General features: G+C 35.0%; 1 pseudogene; it reads right to left on the bottom strand.

Annotated features, from left to right (window-relative positions):
- Positions 1-21842: 21842 nt before the first annotated feature.
- On the bottom strand, positions 21843-22632 carry LOC103276509 (annotated as a pseudogene).
- Positions 22633-22956: the final 324 nt, after the last annotated feature.

Here is a 22956-nt window from a genome sequence, read left to right as displayed (position 1 = left end):
CCTAGTTTGACTTCTTTGACCAATCAAATGAGGTAGAGTAGTATTGCATTACCTCTGAGGTTCAACTATAAGTGGCGATATGGCTTCTCTCTCTTTTCCTTGGAGGGCTTGCTACTTAAATGGAAAAGTCAGGGTACTCTGGCTGACAGTCCTAGCTAGTTCATAGCTGACCATCAGCATCCATGATCAGTCATGTGAGTGAATGAGGTTTTAACTGCTTCTAAACCTGGATTCCAAGTCTTTCAGTCATGTCCCAGACATTGTGGAGCAGACAAACCATTCCACTATATCCTTTTTGAATTTATGACCAACTGTAACTGAAAGATAATTATTCCTTCAAGCTTTAAGTTTGAGAGTAATTTGTTGCACAAAAATGAATGTGTCACCCTTTATAGCTCTGGTAGAGTTGTTGTGAGAATGCCTGTGTTCTCTATGTCACCACCACGCTACACCACATACAAGCAGCCCTAACTTTTTGCTACAATGGAAAGGTTTAGGAGCTCTGATGACAGCGCCCATACAAGCATTGTGGTGGGTAATTGGGTTTGGATAAGGACAGAAGATCCCAGGAAGAATGATTATGTTTACAACAATTGCTACAAGTGTGGTGAATCTGGTAGTGAAGGAGAAATGGCAGATCCAGCAGCACTTTGGATCCCATTAATATGTAATCTCATTACAAAGATGTTTTGTTTTTTTGCCTGGATTGCTTCATGATGAAAAGATACTTTATTAAATTCTAATTTAATGATTTAAATATTGTTTCACAATTGGAAGGCATTTAGCAATGCTTAAACGTTGAATTGTTATTGCCATCTTGTTAAGATTTAGAAAACACCTGCTTTTAATAAGTTGGTACTAATAGCAGGTCTTTATTTGAAGTTAAATTTTTCCTTGATATGTTTGGAAATTAAAACGAATGCATGCAGCTTTATTTCTAAAGAATAGCAATAAGTGGTTAAATTAAGTCGTGCTCATGTTATTTGACCATACTTAACATTTTACAGTTAAAAAAGTAGAAAATTGACAGTGGGATAGTGGATTTTGAATATGTAGGTGATATTGATGAAAAAGGTCAACTAATTAACCCCATTTTTTCTGTCTCCTGAATAATTCAGTATTATTGCTGTTGTCATGTGCATTCTTTTCATGAATTTCCAGAGAAAATGCCAAGTCCCTTATCCTTTAGCTGACAAATTACTGAAGAAAATCTTGCATTAGTAACTTGTGATTCACAGGTAATTGCTTATCAGTGACAGAGAGATTTATGACCTCTTATTTTTTAGCCAGATACACTTACAGAGATATAAGAAGTACTAAACTCTAGCAATATTTTTTGTTTTGTTTTGTTTTGTTTTTGAGTTGGAGTCTCACTCTGTCACCCAGACTGGAGTGCAGTGGCCGCTCCTGGCCACCGCAGCCTTGACCTGCTGGGCTCCGGTGATCCTTCTACCTCAGCCTTCCAAGTAGCCGGAATTACAGGCATGTGCTACCATGCCCGGCTGATTTTTTTTTGGATTTATTGTAGAGATGAGGTCTCGCTGCCCAGGCGGGTCTCGAACCCGCGGGCTCAGGCAATCCATTCACCTCACCCTCCCAAAGGGACAGGCTTACAGCCCGAGCCACTGAGCCCGGCTCTAGCAATATTTTTAAAACTAGAAGTTGAAGGGAAATATTTAATCTCAATGGTTATTGTCAATATCAATAGAGTAATAGTATGAACAGTACTTTCCAAATTAAAAAAAGTCAAGTGATATAGATTCATTATCAAGTATAGATGACTGTATTTTACAAGCATTATAGCAAAATACTTCACAATATATAATGTATTAATATACTCTGGTCAAAATTCAAACAAACATGAGAAACCTTCCCTTACTAAAATTTCATGCAACATATGTATTTAGATAATGATAGAGACATAGATGTTTCTAGTGGCACAAGGAGGTGAGTTTTCTTTTCTCTCTTTTCATCTACCTCCTTGTGATCCCTTCTTCCTTCCAGAATACACCTCTGGTCAGCCAAAGTTGAGTATTTAGTTTGAGTTTCACTCTACCAATGGTTGAGTACAGTCTATTTATACACTAACTAGCTATTTTTACAAAATAATACTTTTTATGACTACAATTGTCTGCATGGAACACTCAGTGTTTAAGGTCCTAGTCAATTTTACTTTCTCTGTTAAGGGCTTCCCTTACTTTATCACTATCCAGTTCACTTCAATTTCAGGTAATCTGCCCACAACTCACTTCCCGTGTTAAGAAATCTTATGTATATCTCTACTGGAGCTGTGATTATCTTCACATTTGTTTCTGAACTCATGGAGGGCAGCAACCAGGTCATTTTTTGGTAATGACATTTTCTAGCATGGTGCCTGGGAAATACTATAAACCCAATAAATTTAGTTCAAATGAACTGAGCCCTAAATTATAAGAAGCATATAGGATTTTTATGGCAACAAGAACAAAGAGTCTGAGACAGTGCAAGGTATGATCTTAAAGAGTGAATGGACAGAGAGGAGGAGTTATAGGAGTAACCAACAGATGAGACTAGAAAGGCCAACGGAGCCTTCAAATCCAGTTCATCTATTACTGCGTCTGAGAAAACTTACTGAAGCACAGTACACAGAAGTATCTCTGTTCTCTGATCTCTTTCTGCAGTTTCTTGAACTGATCTTCATCAATTTTCATATACTCTCTGGTACTATAGTCGTTTGTGGATATAATTTATCAACTCTCTGAAAAGTTAACTCTGCAAGACACACTATGTTATTTCTCAGGTTTCTGGATCTGGGACTGCTTAGTGTTATGGCTTACACATAGTGGGTATACAATAATCATTGGTAAGATGAATAAACATTTTTCAATAAAAAGGCAAAATGTTATTGTACACACTTCTTTAATATTGGCTTCAAAAAGGTCATTTATCAAAAAACAGTGACATATAATGAAAGTACATGTTGAACATTATTTGTGGACTTTTCATTTCTGAAAATATAATTAGAAACAAGTTTATTTATAGTTAACTGCATCCATAAAACGAATACTAGCAAAGGAATAATGCCGTTTCCTTGTACTGTGAAAACTAAAGAAATAAGCCTTAGATGCCTACTCTTATAATAATTTTTCTTCCTCTTTCCCCTTGGTTTAATAAATGTCCTTCAAATTTTTGGACATTCTAAATTTCTAGAAACAAAATCTGGAGCATTTTAAAATACAAGCTGTTGTTAGACCATGATTTATTATAGTAATTATTATTTTCCAACTATAAAACATAAAAGCACTAGACCTGAGGGCAGGGACAATATCTTTTTCATCCTTTTGTCCCCAGAGTTTAGTGTGTTGCTTTCATGAGATAGGTACTATATATATTCATTGAACTGAACTAAAGAGTTAATATGAACACATATATTTACATATGTCAAAATGTGCATGCTTACCACACAGATTAATTTAAAAACATTATCGTTATAGTAAAAATACTTCCTGACATTTGTAGCAGAGATATGAATAGAAAAAATAAATTGTTTTATTATGTGTAAGGCATTATAGAAGATATTAAGAAGGATAAGATTCCTAAGAAATTTCTCCTTTAATTAGAAAAACAATGTATCAAAAATGTGAAGTAGCCATTAAGGGTAACAGGTCAATATATTAATAAATAACTGAGTTGCCATTATCTATTAATTTATTTATTTTTCACCCATCATCCCTTTTGGTCTTCCTAACAACATCCTAGTTTCCTGTACAAGGAGCATGTCATTCTGCTTTTGTGAGTGGTATATTTGCATGTTTACATTTTCCATTATAGGTTAGGTGGTATATGCCTTTTGAAATCTCATTTTTATCATATTTACAGCCAGATGACTGGCAGATGGTCTGGCCAGTAGTACCTTTCCCAGAATATTGAGGCTAAACTGGTGGAGTGAGGTTGAAACACTGACATATGATGCATTTTACTGAGGTGCCCATAAGTTTGTGTAGTGGTTCCTTGTACAGATAGCTGCAAGTTCCTATCTGGTCGGAGTATGGGTATTCAGCTTTTCCCTCAATCCTGTGAGTGACCTTTATTCTGCCAATAGCTTCTAACAGCTGCAGTCACTTAAAGTTAGGCAATATTCTTATTTGTTTTGTTCTTGTTTCTTTAGTTCTTGTTGTCAACTCAACTTTTAAAAAATCCAAATAAGATAACTATTGAATACTTTTAGTATGTACTACAGGAGGTCCGAGGTAGGAGAGAGAGATCCCTGCTGAATTGCTCGGGAAAAAAAAAAAAAATCCCAAATAAATATTTGATGTGAGCCTCAAAGGATGGGTAGGAATTGACTATGCTAAATAGAGAAGGCAGAACATGGGAGAAGCCTGGTATTAAATATTGGAAGCTAAAAATTATGAACTGCATTTGGGAGAGAGTTAGTAAAAATAACTTTATGCTCAACTATAAATGTAAGTTGAAAAATTGGTTGAGAATGTATAACATCTTGATGCTGGATCTAATAATTTGGATTTTACTTTTTATAGTGTATACGGTGTACATAAAACGTTAAAGATAATAAAGACAAGTTAGACGGTGAAAGTGAGTCAAATTCTTCTTTTGATAGAAAGCAACTTCTATCAACTACAGAGTCATGAAAAGTACATTCTTTCCTTTTTTGCCTTCCTATTGAGTCTTTGGTTTCAAATTACAGATAAGTGCATACAATGCCCTCAATCAAAATAGGTATTACAAACATATAGATAACAAAAACATGACATGTTTACTCTTTTAATTTATAGAACGGCAAAAAGAAAATGATAAGAATCTTTTAAAATCTTAAGATTTTGATCTTAAGATTTGTGGGAAAGGAAAATTGAAGCAAGAAATAAATCCCTAAAATATGAAGCTTCTACAAAAAGATAAATTTCTGATAATTGAAAGAGAAATTTAGAGTTTCTGACCATAAAGGGAAAAAGAAGGAAATTACATCCTCATGTACAATTAGATCAGTATTGATGCACAATCCATATAATTCAGAATCTAAAATTTGACTGAGCCTAAAATAGCCACTGTGATTTCTATGCTAAATTAACAAGATAAATTGCAGAGCATCATTTTATTGCTGTTGTTGATGAAAAGTAAAAGTTGCAATCAATCACTGAAATGTATTTTGGCAAAACACCTGAATTTTGATAGACTTAAAAAAAATCTTTGTTTTCATTATCTGCACAAAGTTTCACTCAGTAGATAGTCATATTTTTTCTTTTATTTAGAGAATTTATCCTGTAGATCTTTAAAAAAAGATTTTAACTGCTAGCTAACTTGCTTTTGATGGAATAATTTTTTTAAAATGGTGTTTAAATATTAGATGCCAACAATATTTGTGCTGTCCAAAAGGGTAGCCATTGGCCATATTGCTGTGTAGCTCTTTAATATGCCTAGTTTGAGTTAGGATGTGCTGTAAGTATAAAAGACATACTGACTTTTGAAGACAGTATGAAAAAATAACTGCACATATATACTCATACATATATAGGAAAAAATACACATGGTTGGAAAAATATATTACCAAATTAACTTCATTTGTTTCTCTTCTATTTTTATGTGGCTAATAGAAACTTAAAACTACACTGTGGCTTACAGTATATATCTGTTTGAGAGCACTGATCTAGAGCTTGAGATATCGAAATCATTGTTACCAAAGAAAGAAAGCTGCCTCCTCTCTTCTATATTTTCCGATCAAATTCCCTGCAGCTTAATTGTGATATCTATAAATCTATATTACGTGATATATACAGAGAGAGCCAAAAATGTATACACATTTTAAGAAAGGAAAAAGCTGTATTAAAATTGTAATACTCACTATGTACTGATAACAAAAGATGAATACAAATTTGACTTCTGCAATTACAAGAGGTGCTCAAAGTGGTTACCAGCAACATCAGACACTTCTGATTATGACAAACTACTGCAGGACTTGTTGCTGTGCGAGGCCTCTTGCTTGCACACATCACACAATACCAGGAGTCTCAAACTTATCATGGACGCACGCAATTGTTAGGCATGTTGGAAGTTCTGTTGCATACTCATGACTCCGTTGTTGTAATTCTACAACATTCTCGAATTGCAAATACCACTTCAAAACGGTCTTGAGCTCCTCAAAAACAACCATGCTTCTGCCATTTTCTTTGACTGTCCCGCTTGTCGCATGGTGACACTAGCAATCATTTGATTAATGCTATCTTTTGAGCAAACTGTCATGCTACACTTTGCTACTGTAATTCGATTCAACTTTGAAAAGTAATACATAGATAACATCTCTTAACCACGTGTATACAGTTTTTTGGCCGTCCTGTACCCTGTATATATAATATAGAATTACCCTGTATATGTAATATAGAATTGTGATATATATATATCACTATATATATATATATCACTATATATGTATATCACTATATATGTATATCACTATATATATATAATTGTGATACACATATATCACAGAGAGGTCAAGAAAAATCTGAACAGACAGGGTTTGCTGGGTTTAGATCATGTACTTTTTGTTCAGTCACATTTCTACATCATTGTCAGTTATGCCTGTGTAATGAGGTTTCTGTGAAGATCCCAAAAGGACAAGGTTTGGAGAGTTTCCAAATAGCTGACCTTGGGAAGGTTCCTGGAGAATGGTGCATCCAGGGAGGACATGGCAGCTTGGTGTTTCTTTCCCCATACCTCTTCCTATGAACCTCTTCATCTTTATCCTTTGTAATATACTTTATAATAAACTGTTGAACATAAGTGTTTCCTTGAGTTCTGTAAGCTGCTTCAGCAAATTAACTAAACCCAAAGTGGGGGTTGTGAAAACCCCAACTTGAAGCAGGCAGGTCAGAAGTTCAAAGAGCTTAGACTTGTAACTGGTGTTTGAAGGAGCAGTGTGTTGTGTCTGTCTGTCTGTCTGTGTGTGTGTGTGTGTGTGTACAGTCTTGGGGACTGAGACCCCAATCTGTGGGATCTGACAGTGTCAGAGTTGATTTGAAGGACGCTCAGTTGGCATCCACTGAAGAACTGATTCCTTGTTTGCTAGTAGAGAGAAATTCCCCATATATTTTGGGATCACAGAAGTCTGTGTCACTTATTTGTGCGTACGTATGTGAAAGCAAAGGAAAAACACGAGTTGAAGGAGTTTTCCCCAGACTAATTGTGGCAGCAAATTGCTTAACTGTAACCAATGATCCCTTAGCTACTGGGAAACCAGTCTCTAAGCGCCTCTGGTTGCTACCTGTATAGCGAGGACTCAGCAATGGAAGTTGAATGGCTCAGAATATGGAGTCAGTGTTGATGGACAAAGGGTTTCCAGACTTGCTCATCGTCTTAATCCTACCGATAGGAGACCATGCACTTCAGTGAGCAGTGGAACTCTGTAAGAGCTGGGCAGGAACAGGGGACTGCCACTCGAGGGCAGTCATGAGCCCTGCCTTCTCCTAAGATCGATTCAATATTGCTAAGTGCACTGGTTTGCTATTGGCTAAAAATGCCTTTTCTTCAGTGATAGATTTGTTTTAATTCAAATACTTAGACTTTTTTTTATCGAAAAGCATCAAAATCAGTTTTTTGTTAAAGCTGCTTATCTTCATTATATTTTCCCAGGGGGTAGTCTAAGATTTCCCCTGTCATCATATGTACAGAAAACATTATTTGGAATAAACGTGGATTTGCAAGTGCCATTAATCAAATTTACAAGATCGTTTTCTAATATGCTTTTCCTGTCAACGTTCTTGGTAATTCTTTTACATCCCACAGTGAAAATGACCCATCATGCAATCTGTTGATGGCATTCATTGAATTAGAATTAGGCTTATAATAAATCTCACATACTTTAAAGTATAGTAATCACGAGGATATGTTATTTAGCATTCAACATTTCCATCTGGTGTACATTGGTAACGACTGGGTATTCCAATCCCGTATGAGAGCACAGATCTACCCTGGTTGCCCACACATCTAAACACCAGGCAATGTATTTATAATCTTCTCATTTTTTTGCATTGCAATGTGAAAGAGTTTCTAAAGAATGATTTAAAAGATGTCTATATACTGTGAATATCTTTAATTTTTAGACAGCTTTTATTTTGTTCAAGACATATTACTGTACAATGTAAAAATTTATAAGTAGTCAGTCCTTGTTTGCATGACACCATGTTAATGGGAACTTGTGCATATGGGAATGGAGTTTTATTTTTTAGGTTCCCTAGTAATTGGCAGTTGTGAAACTGCTTAGGAAAGCTGTATACCCAACTATGAAACATTCAAATTTTGGTTATACATATTATACCATAAAGTTAAAATTGCAAATAAAGACTAGTACTATAGTAGATAATTCTCAGATATTTTGTGCCCAATTGGGTGATGTGCTTAAATTCACTGGAGACTCCCGAGCTGCTATTGATCTACAGAGAAAAATGCCATCTTCTCACTTACTTTTACTATTTTATCTTTTATTATATATTTATGCTGCAAGAAATTGAGTATGAATATTTTATCTTGTTGCAGTGCAAACAAAACACTTCACATGATACAACTATTTAGGAAATGTCTTGTAAGGCTCTTGATAAGCTGCAAGAGTCAAGCCAACAGAGTAACATGATGCCAACCTGTGCTCTGTCGACACGTCCCAGATGGACTCACTTTATAAGGATACTCTATGGAAAAACTATGTTTTTATCCTAAATTATTAATCTCCAAGCTTTATGTATTCGTGAGGAAGATTTTATGTATGGAGAATTAGGAATCCATAAAATTTACCAATTTTAATTTGTTCTGTTTATTTCTTATAATAACCTTAGGACATTGACACCATAATTATCTCATTTTTCAGAGGAAGGAAAAAAGGCTAAGATAAAATAATTTGTACAGATTACATAAGTACCAGCGAAAGAGGCAGACCTTGGGACCTGAACGGGGTCAATCTGATTCCATAGCTTTTAAATTGCCACACTATATTGCGGCTTCCTGCTTTCTCATGGATAAATCTTTAATTCAGTTTCTGATATGTTATTGCCAGTCATCTTCCCTCTCATTTCTTTACTACCCATTGTTTTCTTAATCCTTTGTAACTTTATATTCTTTTCAGGACTTGGTTAAAATTATATGCCTCCCAAATTTCTACTTTATTACCAGCTTAGTATCATTCTTCTTGATGCTATTCTGACACCTGATGCAATTAACTAAGTCAGCCTCTTAAAAATTTCTCCTTCTTGATTTCGAAGCAGTGTTTTACATGACATCCCTTTCCATCTTAATCATATTTTTATTTCTCATTTATTGGCTCCAAGTACAAGTGCTTTTGAATTTTATCTTTGATTTTCTTTCCTGGTAATCCATTTTAATAGCTTCAGCTCTTATTTCTAGGATGATAATGCTTTATTTTTTATTGCAAGTCCTGAATTCTCACTGGATGTCTGTTCTAATATTTTGAATTGTCTAATGTTTACTTCCAATGGGATACTTAGCTACTCTATCCCAAGGCTTATCTAAGAGGAAGATTTGATAGTAAAAAGGCAATTTCTCCAGCACTTTCTTGGCAGATTAATAGGCACAAAACAGTATTTTCATCATCTCATTTCCCTCTTAAGGGCAAAAAAACCCCCAAATAAACAACAAATATTTGCTTGTTTCTCTATGTACTTGTCTGAATTCTCAGGTCTAGCTAATTTGACATTTTACCTTTCAACCCCTTTTCATAAAATTCCCTCTTTTCATGACATTCATGTATTCTTTCACACCTCATTTTGTCTTCCTTTCCTCCTTCCTCTTTTCTCTCATCTCATTGTCCAAGAATATATCATATTCTCTCCATTGCCCATAATTTCACTCTTTTCCCCCTCCTTATTTGTCATAGAGTTCATTGTTTCCTGTTATCCAAGCTTTAGTAGATTGTGATAGTGAAAATAAAAACCAATATCCTTTAGGCAGACTGCTTCACTTCCTCCTCTTCCGTTTTTCCTTCTTCATGTCCTTTGAATTATTGAATTGTTCTATAATAATTGTCTGACCCTTAGTGTAAAGTTGCATTTTATGATGTTCTACGTTTGTGTGTATGTTGTTAACTCTTTGATGGTGACGACCATTATTTTTTCTTCTCCTCTCCATATCATGCAGCAGTGCTAAGCACACAATAGGCATTCAGATAAACACTTCCTTTGATGAATTAATTCTTGACCATCAAATATACACCTATGTTTCTTAGAAAACTAAATGATGAGTTAGTCCCTTTTCTATGTGAAATGACAAGAATTCTCTTTTTTAAAAATGACATGTATGTTGGTTATACAATAACTTCTAAAGTACGTCAACTAATTCTAATAAGATTATTAAAAATAATGAATTATACTTAATATTCAGGTACTCTAGGAAAATATCTTGTACACGTTAATTTCTCAACTTCAAACGACTGGCAAAAATGTGAATTGGAATGACACCCATTTAACCAAACTTTTATGAGAAAGGTCACTACTTTGAACTTTGCATTTATTTGTGACTTTAAATCCAGTTAGCTGCCATGTAAAAATAGCATTTATATACACTGTCCCCATTCTATTCTGTGTTTTATCTTTCATCTACCCTTGATTGTCTGGCATCAGAGATGTATTGTTACAAAGCTACAGTGACTCATTCATGTAACTTTGTTACCTATGGCTTTTTGTACTAATTTGTGTTTGTTTTGTCATCAGGAAGATAATTGAAGACAAAAATCAAGCTGTATGCTTTCCTCCAAATGCCCTATGGGCATATGTGGTCCACCCAAAGATATTTCTGATTGTGTAACTGCATTTACTGAGTAAAATCTTAGCCTGACAGTGAAAGGGTGTTTTCACTGTGTGCAAGAGGCCATTTGTCAAAACTGACCTTTTCTGTGAAACAGCTACAATTATTAGTTGATTCAAGTGTCAAAGCCCCATCATAAGATAAGGAAGTCAGCTAGGAAATTTTTTCTCATTTGATAATAGGTTTCAGAAAGAGTTATAGATGGATTTGATGTTCCTGTCTAAGGTTGAAAACTTAGCCTGAAATGCGCCTGAAACAATTTAGATGGCCACCTTTATTGAACCGAGTTATATATCACAATGTTGGTTTCTTTGTAGATTGTTCATAAAATAATGAATCTCTGGGCAATATCTTGTTTTCATTTATGTTGTTTTAACTCTAGCACACAAACAATATAGAACAGAAACTTTATAAGACAAACACATTTTTCTATATGATCTATTATTTTAGAATAGGCAAATATAATTAAGTGATAGATGACAATGGAACCTTTTTATTAAATAAGATATAAACTATAGAGCATGGATGTTCTATTAATGACAACTTAAAATTAACTATATAATAAAGTGCCAAAATTTTATAAACAAGATATGTGATACAAATAAAAATTCAGTAATCGTGAGAAATACAAAACTTCATTTAAAAAGTTTCATCAGGTAAACTTTCAATGGAATCAACAGGAAAAGTTTCTCAATGCTACAGACTATAGGTATTCTTGTACATATTAGCAATACCTATCTTAAATCTGGAGGATATGTGGAAATTTTCAGGGCTTGAACAGATTTTATAGGGTTATAAATGTTTCATAATCAGATGAAAGAGAAACATTAAAAGAAAACACAATGAACATTTTGATTGGAAATGTAAATTGCAAAAATAACAAATACAAGTACACAAAAGATAACAATGGGAAAATAAAGAAGCAAAAAGAAAGAATTTTTATAGACAAAAAAAATTACATAATATTTTACATAAAAATCATGGAGTGTGATAGGCCTGAAGCCTACTTCCATGATGAAACATCCTGGCAAGAAACTAATGTGCCTTGTAATGGCTAGTTCAGCATTAAGTCAGTCATATGAAGAGCTAAAAATAAACTTGTATCCACCTTTGGTGTAGAAGGTGTCACCTTGAAGGTAAGCAGACTAGAAACATGAACTTCATTGAAATACATATTTATTATGAGTCTGCCTACATTGAGGGCACCAAGTCCTATAGAAAGAAATAAATTGGAACAGAATTAATATTAGTAAATTTCTAAATGACAAACATTTAAATTTTTTTATTTTGAGTTAACAAATAATAAGTGTATATATATATATGAGATAAAATGTGATGTTATAATATATGTACATTTTCTGAAATGATCACAATAGGATAATTAGCATATTCACCACCTCAAATACTTATCTTTTTTGTGGCAAGAACATTTAAGATCCTTTTGACAATTTTGAAATATGCATCTTTAAAATTTTTTTATATACATTATTGTTAACTGTAGTCATTCTGCTGTGCAATAGAACAACAGAACTTATTCTTCATGTCTACTCTTAGCTAGACTAAGAAAAAAAAGAGAAGATTGAAAATCAGAAATGAAAGAGGAGATATTACAACTGATAACACAGAAATACAAAGGATCATAAGAGATTACTGTGGACAGACATATGCCAGCAAATTGGACAACCTAAAAAAAGGATAAGTCCCTAGTTTCTACAACATACCAAGATCGAATCATGAAAAACTGGAAATATGAACAGAGCAAAAAATTCAATTTCTTGATCTATCCCCTCCTTGCAAGGTTGTTATCCTTAAAAATATTACATTTCTCCCTAGTACTCACTTTGGATGGTGCTGTAAATCATATAAATTACTATGCAGACTGAAACTGAAGATTAATCTTAATCAATTAATCTTAATCATTGTTCCACAATGCTTAAACATTTTGGTAAAAATATTAAATACCCTCATTGACATTTATAAATGAATATGAAAATGAAAAATAACGAAACTGAAATTATTTATACTGCAATTTGAAACCCTGAGAGATAATGTGTATTATTTGTAAAAAATCTATCAAGAGATGTCTTGAACAGCGCTTGTTTTTTTTTTCTCATTGCATAGCTTATAATACGAAGTGAATTCTTTTCTATGCCAACATTGTCATACTCCTTCCTGAGTTTGCATTCACTTTCAACGTTTTAGTCTTTGTGCCTTTAGTGTCATGTAGTATGAGTTCCATTAGCAATAAGTTTTTCTCCCACTTCCCTTCCTTTCATCACCACCACTTTCCTCATTTATGTAGTACGTTCACTTTCAGGGAGTTTTTCTGGCTGGAAATCTTGAACAACAGCAATATCAAAACTCCCACTGTCTGGTTTTTCTACATTCCATTTACATTTGATTCTAATTTGACTCTTAGCATTATTTTATGTTTCTTTGCTGCACTTTCATATTTATTAGTCAATTCTTCTTTCAATTTCCCAGTTTTGTAAAAATGTTACTTAAGTTTATCACTGAGAGAAAATGAGCCAACACAGCTACATGCTTTACTGTCTGTGCATGAACTGAATAACAGATGCACAGGGAGGAATGGCTAACAGACTTTGAAATCATTAGTGGGATTGGTCACTGATTATGATGCACATGATATTTATACAGTGGTTTGCACACTGAAGAGCTAGCAGCAAAGTTTATACTTTATGCAATTACAGTTAATGTGCTATGTTATCTGAAATTCAAACTGTTATTTAACTAAACGATAGTAACTAAAATTCAAGCATATTGGAGCTATGCAAAGTGCAGACTGCTTACGTACATATGTACAATTTTGCATGCTTTGTTGGATTGTTTGGCTTACACATATGTTTCCTTTTTGTCAGCCCAAAAAGTTCTGTCTCAGGTTGTGACCTAAAAATATAGCAAAATTATTTTAAAAAGTAGTACCTCTAAATGCCCATAGTTTTCCCTGAAGCAAATTTTTACACTCCTGTATTGCTTGTGATTATATTATATAATGATTTAAGGATTTTCTTTACCAGTCTATAAAGATATTTTATGCTCTCATGATGAAGAGAAACTTTTGCTAGAAGGGAAGTTGTAGGAAACTGGGCAATAGGACTCAGAAAGTCACTAGATCTGCATGGTTATAAAAAGTCTCAAATTAGTCATAACCTTTATCTTTAAATGACATTATATATACAATCTGAATATATACTGACAGTATTTAGTGAATACTGTTGTTACTCTCTTTTATTTTATTATTAAACATGGTCCTTTTCAGACCTATTCACACCATTAAATACATATTTATTAAAATATTTCAAACTTCTTATCTTAATATATTGTATAATATCTAATACATAGCACATATACACTATATGAGCATACTTCATACACAGTATTATATATGCACAAGCTATATACATATTGTATTATGTTTATTAATAGTAACTTGTTAAATATAAAATTTCAAATCTCAACATTCATTTATTTTGGCACTATTATTTATGGAAAACATAATCTTGTATATTCATAAAAGAAAGTGCATCTAAGCTTCTTTTCTGCGAACTTTTCTCTTTACCAGCATATGTCTCTTCGTATCATAGAATTTCGGAGCTGAAGGAGACCATGGAGTCTTTCACTTTATTGAGGAGGAAATGGGAAATCAAAGAAGACACATGAGCTGGGCTCGGTGGCTCAGCCTGTAACCCTGCGCTTTGGGAGGCCAAGGTGAGTGAATTGCCTGAGCCCGCGGGCTCGAGACCCGCCTGGGCAACTTGTAGACCTCATCTCCACAATAAATAAAAAATTAGCCAGGCATGGTGGCGTGTGTCTATAGTTCCAGCTACTTGGAAGGCTGAGGCGGAAGGATTGCACTCCAGTCTGGGCGATGGAGTGAGACTCCAACTCCAAAAAAAAAAAAAAGATACAAGAAACAAAATGGAAGTAGGATCATATTTTCTCAACCCAGTGAGCTAAAAATATTTTTGTGATATTTGTAATATCTGAAAATTATACTTCTGCATTTACTCTTTCACTTAATTCTCACAATATCCTTCTAAAGTCAGATAGCAGAAATTGAGGTGCCTGTACCAACAGAAAGCAGATTTAGAGAAGTCAGATGCCTTTTCTGAGGTGATGCAGCTGGCAGACGGAGGCATCCTGATGCCCTTATCTCTCCATGCTGGAGCCAAGGCTGCATCTGTTACCCACCTGTGGCCTTTGTGATTAGAAATGAAAACAGTGTCCACGCGTTGGTGTAGAACCTCATTTACAGAAACACCTAAATAAAGCTTTGACTGATTTTCTGCATAAGTCCTTGGCAACCTCGATCTCTTTTTTTCAAAGGCTGGCAGGTGTTATGACTCTAATCTGCAAAATATAATTTGCTGGAACTACTTTTAATTCAGGGTCAAGCCAAAAACTTTCTATATTCATATATAGAGTGAAAATGATTAAATGATTTACTCTGGGAATGCAGACTGTATTACTTTTAAATCATCTGTGTACTGTTAGTGCCTTTCATGCAGAGTAGTTTACATGGGCTTGGGGCTCAGGTCTCCTGTGTCTGTCTTCATTTCTGCTACTGTGTCACCTATATGATAATGATTGCATTAGTTGGTTTCCTTCTTCAAAGGGCTTCTACACATTTCAGACAACTTTTCATTATGTTGCATACATATATTCAGAATTTTTTTCTGCCAAAATATTTGTTGTCTGGGTAAGAAAGTTAAGGGTTTATTGACATAAATCACACAAATGTGTAAAGGAATTAGAAATGGTACTACACAGATTTTAAGTAGAATATATATTTTTATTTAAAGATCTTGCTTTTTGAGTTCTCTCTATTGATGCTATGCCCGTGAAGCAGGCATCATAAAATAAGAGGATGCTTAGTATAAAATGATGGTGACATTTCCAAAGCAGTCATAACTGATATCTAAGTATACACCTGTGATATACTCTGTGCATCTTTCATGCTCAACTACTCTATATACAAGGTTTAAAGATGGTTAAAATCTTTGTGCAGAAAATTACATTGTTCAGAGTGAAGTTGACATGATAGATGAATCATAAAATAACTTTGAATTATTTTGTGTCAAAATATGATAAATAAAATCAGAGTGGTAAACTTAAAGGAGTAAACACTTGCAGGCATATTTGCGAGATGAAAACATTTGTCATACAATGCTATTGTAATATGTTGCATAAATGTTTTCCAGTCACAACAGCATTTTCCCTTTGTCCATCCTATTTATAAATGTTCAAATAACTAGACACTATTTTCCCCATGTAACCAGTAACTAGTTCCATTAAAATTTCTAAATGTTTCTACTTTTATAAAATTTAAACTATTATAAAAGATTCACTATTTAAAAATATTTCATTTAAGTTTACCTGAATATTGTTTAGAGGATCATGATTTATAAAATGTTCCAGTGGGATAATATATATTTAACAGCTTGCGACTCCACTTGGAGTTATCTGTATGTAACAAGCAATTTGTTCAAGGTGAAGATTCTTACTTTAAACACATGTGAGGTTTGCATATTTCCTAGAGGCTCACATTAAATCCATCCAACAGTCTAATGACCTTGCCACCAGCTTCCTCCCAGAAAACTGACATTTACATTTGTAAGGTTAAATCCAATTTATAATTGGAAAACTAAACCGAAGAACTGTTATGAATCAAAGAGACATATCACAGGTTTTCTCATCTTCACTGACAATTTAAACATGTGTATAATGATCGTGTCAAGAAGAATATCTGCTCATGTGAGTTGCCTGTCTATTGGGGTTGACAATTCTAGTCGCTGTGACAAACTGAAATAATTGTTTTACATATCAGTTAGGCTTTAAAAGATGAGATTATTCTGGATTACAATCTTAAAAAGTATGTTTGGCTATTCCTGCCATTATAATTTTCACACTCTGTAAAGCTATCCAAAAATGCAGTAAGTGATAGTTTGGCTCCAAGTAGGTGAGACATTTTAGATAATATGTGAAAATGTTCAATTCATCAGAAAAATTCATTTTTTGAAATAATAAATATGTAATTGCTATTTTAGAGAATTATGATTTAATAAAAATAGATTTGTAAATATATTTAATTATAGTTAATAAATTAAGGAAAATCAGAGCAAAAAATGATTGACTTTCTTTGATGATTTTAGAGAATTTCTAAAGGCAACATTTTTTTGTGTGTGTGTAATTCCCTGATCCCTACAAGAGCCCTCATCTTGCATCATAGCTCTGTGCCTGGACATATGTGTTTACAAATACATTTTAATAAGACTGCATCAAATCACTTTAAGGTACTTGGAATTTTAAACATGTTCTCATCTCAAAATTGTATTAATTCATATACGAGGCTTGCATTTTTCTTCTCTTTTGAATAATTGGATTCCTCTTTGTAAACTGTTCACAAAAGTTAACAATTCATTGTACCACATTTTGAATACTTTTTGCTCTCCTTAGATGATAGCTAATAATTTACTATAATTTTCATTCTCACATTACTTTTATCCTTTTCTGTTGTTCAAGTGCATGACAGAAATTTCTAGATTTCTAGACATTTAATGTTAATATTATGTCCTATTATCTTTACCCCAGAGTGGTTTGTTAATCTGCTCTCAAATGTCTGAGCTCACTTCCATCCTCCATTCGGAGTGACTCTGTTGGGAGGGCTGAGGAGGACACTCAGCATCCTTCTGGGAGCCAGGTAAACTGTTGTCCCATGTTAGAATTAGCAATGGTGTAGGCTGACTTTTTTCCTCCAATGCTAAGCATTCTAACTGAACCAGTTAAACTTAAATTCTAGTCAGTATTAACAGAATGATTCTATCAGGAGTTTCACTTCCGGTTCAGCGGGGCCTATAACCTTAAAAGTGAGGAAAATGTTTCTGGTGCTTTGTGGGATCACTGTACTCAATATATAGCAGAAAAAACAGAATGATAAATAATGTTCTCTCTTCAGTGCATTTATAACTTTTAGTCACATTACTGTTTTTATCTTATCTCTCTTCAGCTATCAGCCTACCTAGCTTAGACATTTCCTTGTAAGCCGATGCCTTCATTCTTCAAGTGATTAAAAAAAAAAAAACTCCACAGATTATTTTCTTTAATTGTTCCTTTTGATTTCAGAAGAACCAGATTCTACTTTCCTAATGTCATATTTCTCTAAACACTTTTAGAAAAAAAATCCTATATCCTATAGCTTAATTATAGATAAGAGAACATAGTTTTTATCAAAAAACTTGATGACTAACTCATAAGGTAATAATTATGGTCTTAAGCATGGCGAGCTTTGGCAGAATGAGTTGACAGTTAATGTGGCATCAGTGTAAGGAATTTTATTGAGTGGTATCATGAGGATTGGCATTTTGACCTACACAACTTTATTGATGATTTAGAGTAAAAATGAAGTATATGCTCAGAGAATATTTGAAGAATAAAGATATATAATGGTGTGTTGGAATAGTATGATGGGGAAATTGTTATTATAATAATAAATTAGAAGAAAAGTCCTGCAATTTTCAATCATGAGGATTATAAACTAGTTCAGATAGAGAAACAATACTAACTTGCATATGAGATGTTGAAAAATTGCATAAGATCAGGCTCAGTGGCTCAACCTGTAATCCCAGCATTTTCGGAGCCCGCAGGTTTGAGACTAACCCTGGCAACTTGGCGAGAACTCGTCTCTACAAGAAATCAAAAATTAGCCGGGCGTGGTAGTGTGCATTTGTAGTTCTGGCTACTTGGAAGGTTGAGGTGGAAGGATCGTCAGAGTCCAGGAAGGACCTCCAGAGTTCAGTAGGTCAATGCTGGGGTGGCCGTGAGTGTGCCACTGCAGTCCAGCCTGGGCGACGGTGTGACTCCAACTCAAAAAAAGAAAAATTACATAAGTACAAATATACTTTTTTTTTTAAACCTACATCAACTTATTTAAGGAATTTTCTTCCTAATATATTTTAATAAATATTAGCCACTATTCTAATCTCGTTAAGAACAATTAAGAGTTAGATGACTTGGGCTTTTATTTTTGTGTTACTACTGGGGGTGACAGTGAATGAGCCATTTTGTATCCCTGTTCAATAATTTATTCATCTATAAAGTGAGGATAATTTGTTTTTATTTCACAGAGATGCTATGAATTTTGGCACGTATGTGCAAAGTATAAACTATTACGTAGCATAAGGTAAAAAAAATGTTAGTTAATAATACTTTTATTATTACGGTGTGCAAATCACCATGGGAAATCCGAAATTGAAAACGTTAACAACAACAACAACAGCAAACTATTGCTCTTTCCCAAAATGAGAAATTAGCCTGAAAACAAATTATACAAGGTAGTGAACAGAAAGCATACAATTTACAGTGACTGAAATCTGAAATCTGTGCCTGCGTGTTACAGCAAATTTTCAGATGATCGAAAGCTCTCAGATTAGAACTTTGTAGATTTATTTCCAGTCTGGATATTTGATATGGCTTGAAGCAGTTGTTTTTGTGATTCATAATTTTCACTAAATCAAACTTTAATTAAAAAGTTTCTGCCTGGAGACACTTCCTTTGAAATCCTAAGTGAGGCTCAGTAGGACTGTTTGCCTGTTTGTGACAATATTAAATGTCAGACTGACAAATGTCAGCTCAGCAGATGGATAATTGTATACTTTAACACTGCTAATGGACAGATGCATTTTAGCATAAATTTTAATATAATCTGTGACTAAAACAATGGCTCATATAGGAATAATATTATTTACAAATGGTAATGTACATACATAATATACGTTTATACAGTACTAGTTCAATAATACCAATATTGTAAATAAGTATGTAGGAATCATTCTTAATATCTAGGAGCTGCACATTAAATTCAGGCTTTTCAGTTTCCTTTCTGAGAGCAGGGTCTGTGACAAGGACAGAGTGTTTATTTGAGACATGACTTCGACAAATAGGAATGAAGAAGCAGGGAAGGACAAGAATATGCCATTAATGTCATTGCTGTAGGCAACGGGGACTGAATTTTGCAGGGACATTTGAAGCATATAGAATGCTTCTCAGAATTGTCTGCAGGCTGTGGCATTTATCCACTGGCAGCCATCTTGCATTGGTTGAGGGTGGCCCTAGGGTTATTGATTATTCCTCACTTTGGTAATGTACTCATGCAGGCCCAGTCAGAGTCTCAGACTGAAGATAACTCTACGATAGAAATCTAAAAGAGGGTGGAAAGGTGTTTGTGATGAATTCCTCTCAGTTTGAGAGTCAGATGGCATGAAACAGTCCACTCTGTCTGCAGCTAAAATTAGAGGGGGCCATTCTTAGAGGGACAACAAAAGCATCTTCCATTTTGCCTGAATTTTTCCTCCCCATTGTACTGCTCAGAACTCTCATCAAGTGTCTTCCTCCATTAAGTCTACAAGGTTAGACTGTAGATTCTGAAAGATTTCTTACATAAAGTGATGGAACAAGTTTGAGTCTCAATTGCTGAAGTTGGTACAGGAGGTATAATTGATATTATCTCCCTTTTCTATCATCCATGTTCAATTTCTCTCACTCTTGGCTAACGTTTCCACTTACTAATGGGAGATGAAGGACTGAATCTCATCTCCTGGGGATTTGATCTCCTGTCAGGTCATGAGTGTTTGATTAGCCATTCATTGCTGTCAACAGGCAGAGAAGCACCAAGGGATGCCTCAGGAACTTCTCCAGGCTTCAGGTTGCTTACCCTCAACTGGTAGCAACACAACTCTAGATACTCATGATGTTCAGGTCTATTAAAATTACCTGTACAATCTGTGCTGATGGCAGGTTAGGAGTCAGTAGTGACAGTAGACTGCCTTGTTGAGAAGAAGCCTGTGCTATTCTGCTCATGCATAGTCTTTTTCCCTGCCATCATGACTGCTCTGTTTGTGGGTCCACAGCGCAAGAACTGGCAGTGGTGGACGAATGGTCCGATCTCTCACTAAATCAGGGGCTGGCTGAAAGCCCAAGACAAATTGTCTTGTCCACTCCATTGTTGAGGGCTTCATCTGTGGAGAATCCTTTCTGGCGGACATTGATATGAACACAAAGATTCTCATACATTGTATTTTATCCCAAATGCCCATCCACATATATGTTCCACAAACCTCATTTATTATCTCAATTCTGCTATTTTTAAAACCATGTCCAACTAGGTAAGGCATTTGCTACTGAATTGGAGTTCATGTATATCTCTATCTCATTATTGTCTTAGTGCCCCTTCTAAGTGAATCTTTAGTAGCAACACTACTAAACAACATGTACTTCCAGCACACACAAGCAAATTAAGCTGCCCGGTTTCCCATTTATAAACTAGATATGAGGCCTCCTTCCTCCATATTGTGGTTATAGGGAATCTCTTTGATGTGATATGCTGAGCTGAGACAAGGGTGTTGATTTAAGAGTTAGAAGGCATGGAAACCCTCTGCACCCTGTTCACTAAACTTAAGACATTTTATTTTTATGATGACCAATGTACCATAACCGCTGCATGAAGTATTTGCAATTTGTTCAACTGATCTGATGACTTGAAGATCTGATAATACTCACCTTATCGTGGGCAGCTCTGATGTTATAGTCACTGATGTACTGTGGTCAGATGCGAGCTATCAGGACCCAGTGGCATGCCAGGAGCAATTTACCAAAGATATCTCTCTCTGCTGCAAATAGCACGATCTTGCTCTAGAATCGAAAGCACTGTGACTCTCCTGTGAGGTCTTTCCAGAGACTTCTCAGTGAATCTCTGTCCACTGTCTCTAGCTATGGTGGCATTGGCTTTTCCAGGACATGCAGCTCCAACGACAGATAGAAGCATAGTCTGAACCTGACACAGAGCCTCTATTATTTTTATCCCCACTTGCAACTGGGAACCTTATAAGCCATACAATAATTCCATACAATAACTGAGTCATAGTATTTTCCAGTGTGGCACATGCTACTTCTTTTTTTTTTTTTTTCATGCTGTGTTATCTTTAATTAGGTGAAGATCTTTTTAACATGTCACAAAGTTCATTTCACCCACTGCTCTGTTTGGCTGCCAGTCTCTTGTCTCTCTCTTCAGCAATAGTGAGGCAGATACATTTTCCTTGGGGAAGAGAAATCCATGGTTTGTTACCTTTACCAATAACAAAAATGTTGGAGAGCTGAGTGGCAAAGCTGTTGCCGTTGGCATCTTTTACATGAACCACATCAGAAGACCCAGGATGTCTTTCTCTGTTGGTGATCACACTGATTCTTCCCAGATTGGCACCTCCAGTCACCATACACAGGTTACCATGTCAAACTTGACGAAATCAGTAATCTTGCCAGGCTCCAAATCCATCTGAATGGTGTCATTCACCTTGATGAGGGAATCAGGATAGCGGATGGTGCGAGCGTCATGAGTCACCAGATGAGGAATTTCTTTTGTGCCCACAAAGATCTTTCTCACTTTGCACAATTTGTACTTAGCCTCCACAGGTGTGATATGATGAACAGCAAACTGATCCTTGGTGTCATAGATCAGGTGGAAATTCTCTCCGGTCTTGTCAATGCTGATGACATCTATAAACCCAGCAGGGCAGGTTATAGCAGTCCAGATCATGCCATCAATCTTAATGAACCACTGCACACAGATCTTTTTACTTCATCTCTAGTCAGAGCATACTTATGTCTGTTTTTTAGGAAAATGATGAGAGGAAGAAACTTTCTCAGCTTGTGGGGACCAGTGGATGGACGAGAAGCAAACACACCGATCAATTTATCCAGCATCCAATGCTTTGGAGCTGCTACCTGCTTCAGATGCTTCTTGGGACTATGAGCCATGGCTGTGCTGGGCACAGAAAGAGGACTTGGCGTATGCTACTTCTAAAATCTTTGAGGAACCCATCAAGTGCTTGAACTTTTGTTTTGTAATAGGTGCCTTAGAGTATATTAATTTGTCTTTTACATTTGAGGTGCTATTCTGCAATTTTCCAGATTATTGAACCCCAAAAAACTTCACTAGTGTAAAAGGCCTTACCACTATTTTTTCTTCCAATTACATACATCAAGCCAGCATGAAAGCTCTGTAGAGTAAGATGTCAAGTCCCTACAGATTATATTTGAGAGAGCAGTAATTATATTACTGAAACAAGATCGTGACTATTT

The sequence above is a fragment of the Carlito syrichta genome, unplaced genomic scaffold, assembly GCF_000164805.1.
Source record: "Carlito syrichta isolate Samal-C Ts95f unplaced genomic scaffold, Tarsius_syrichta-2.0.1 Scaffold316214, whole genome shotgun sequence".
Taxonomy (NCBI): domain Eukaryota; kingdom Metazoa; phylum Chordata; class Mammalia; order Primates; family Tarsiidae; genus Carlito; species Carlito syrichta.
This window is presented reverse-complemented; position numbering and strand designations above follow the sequence as displayed.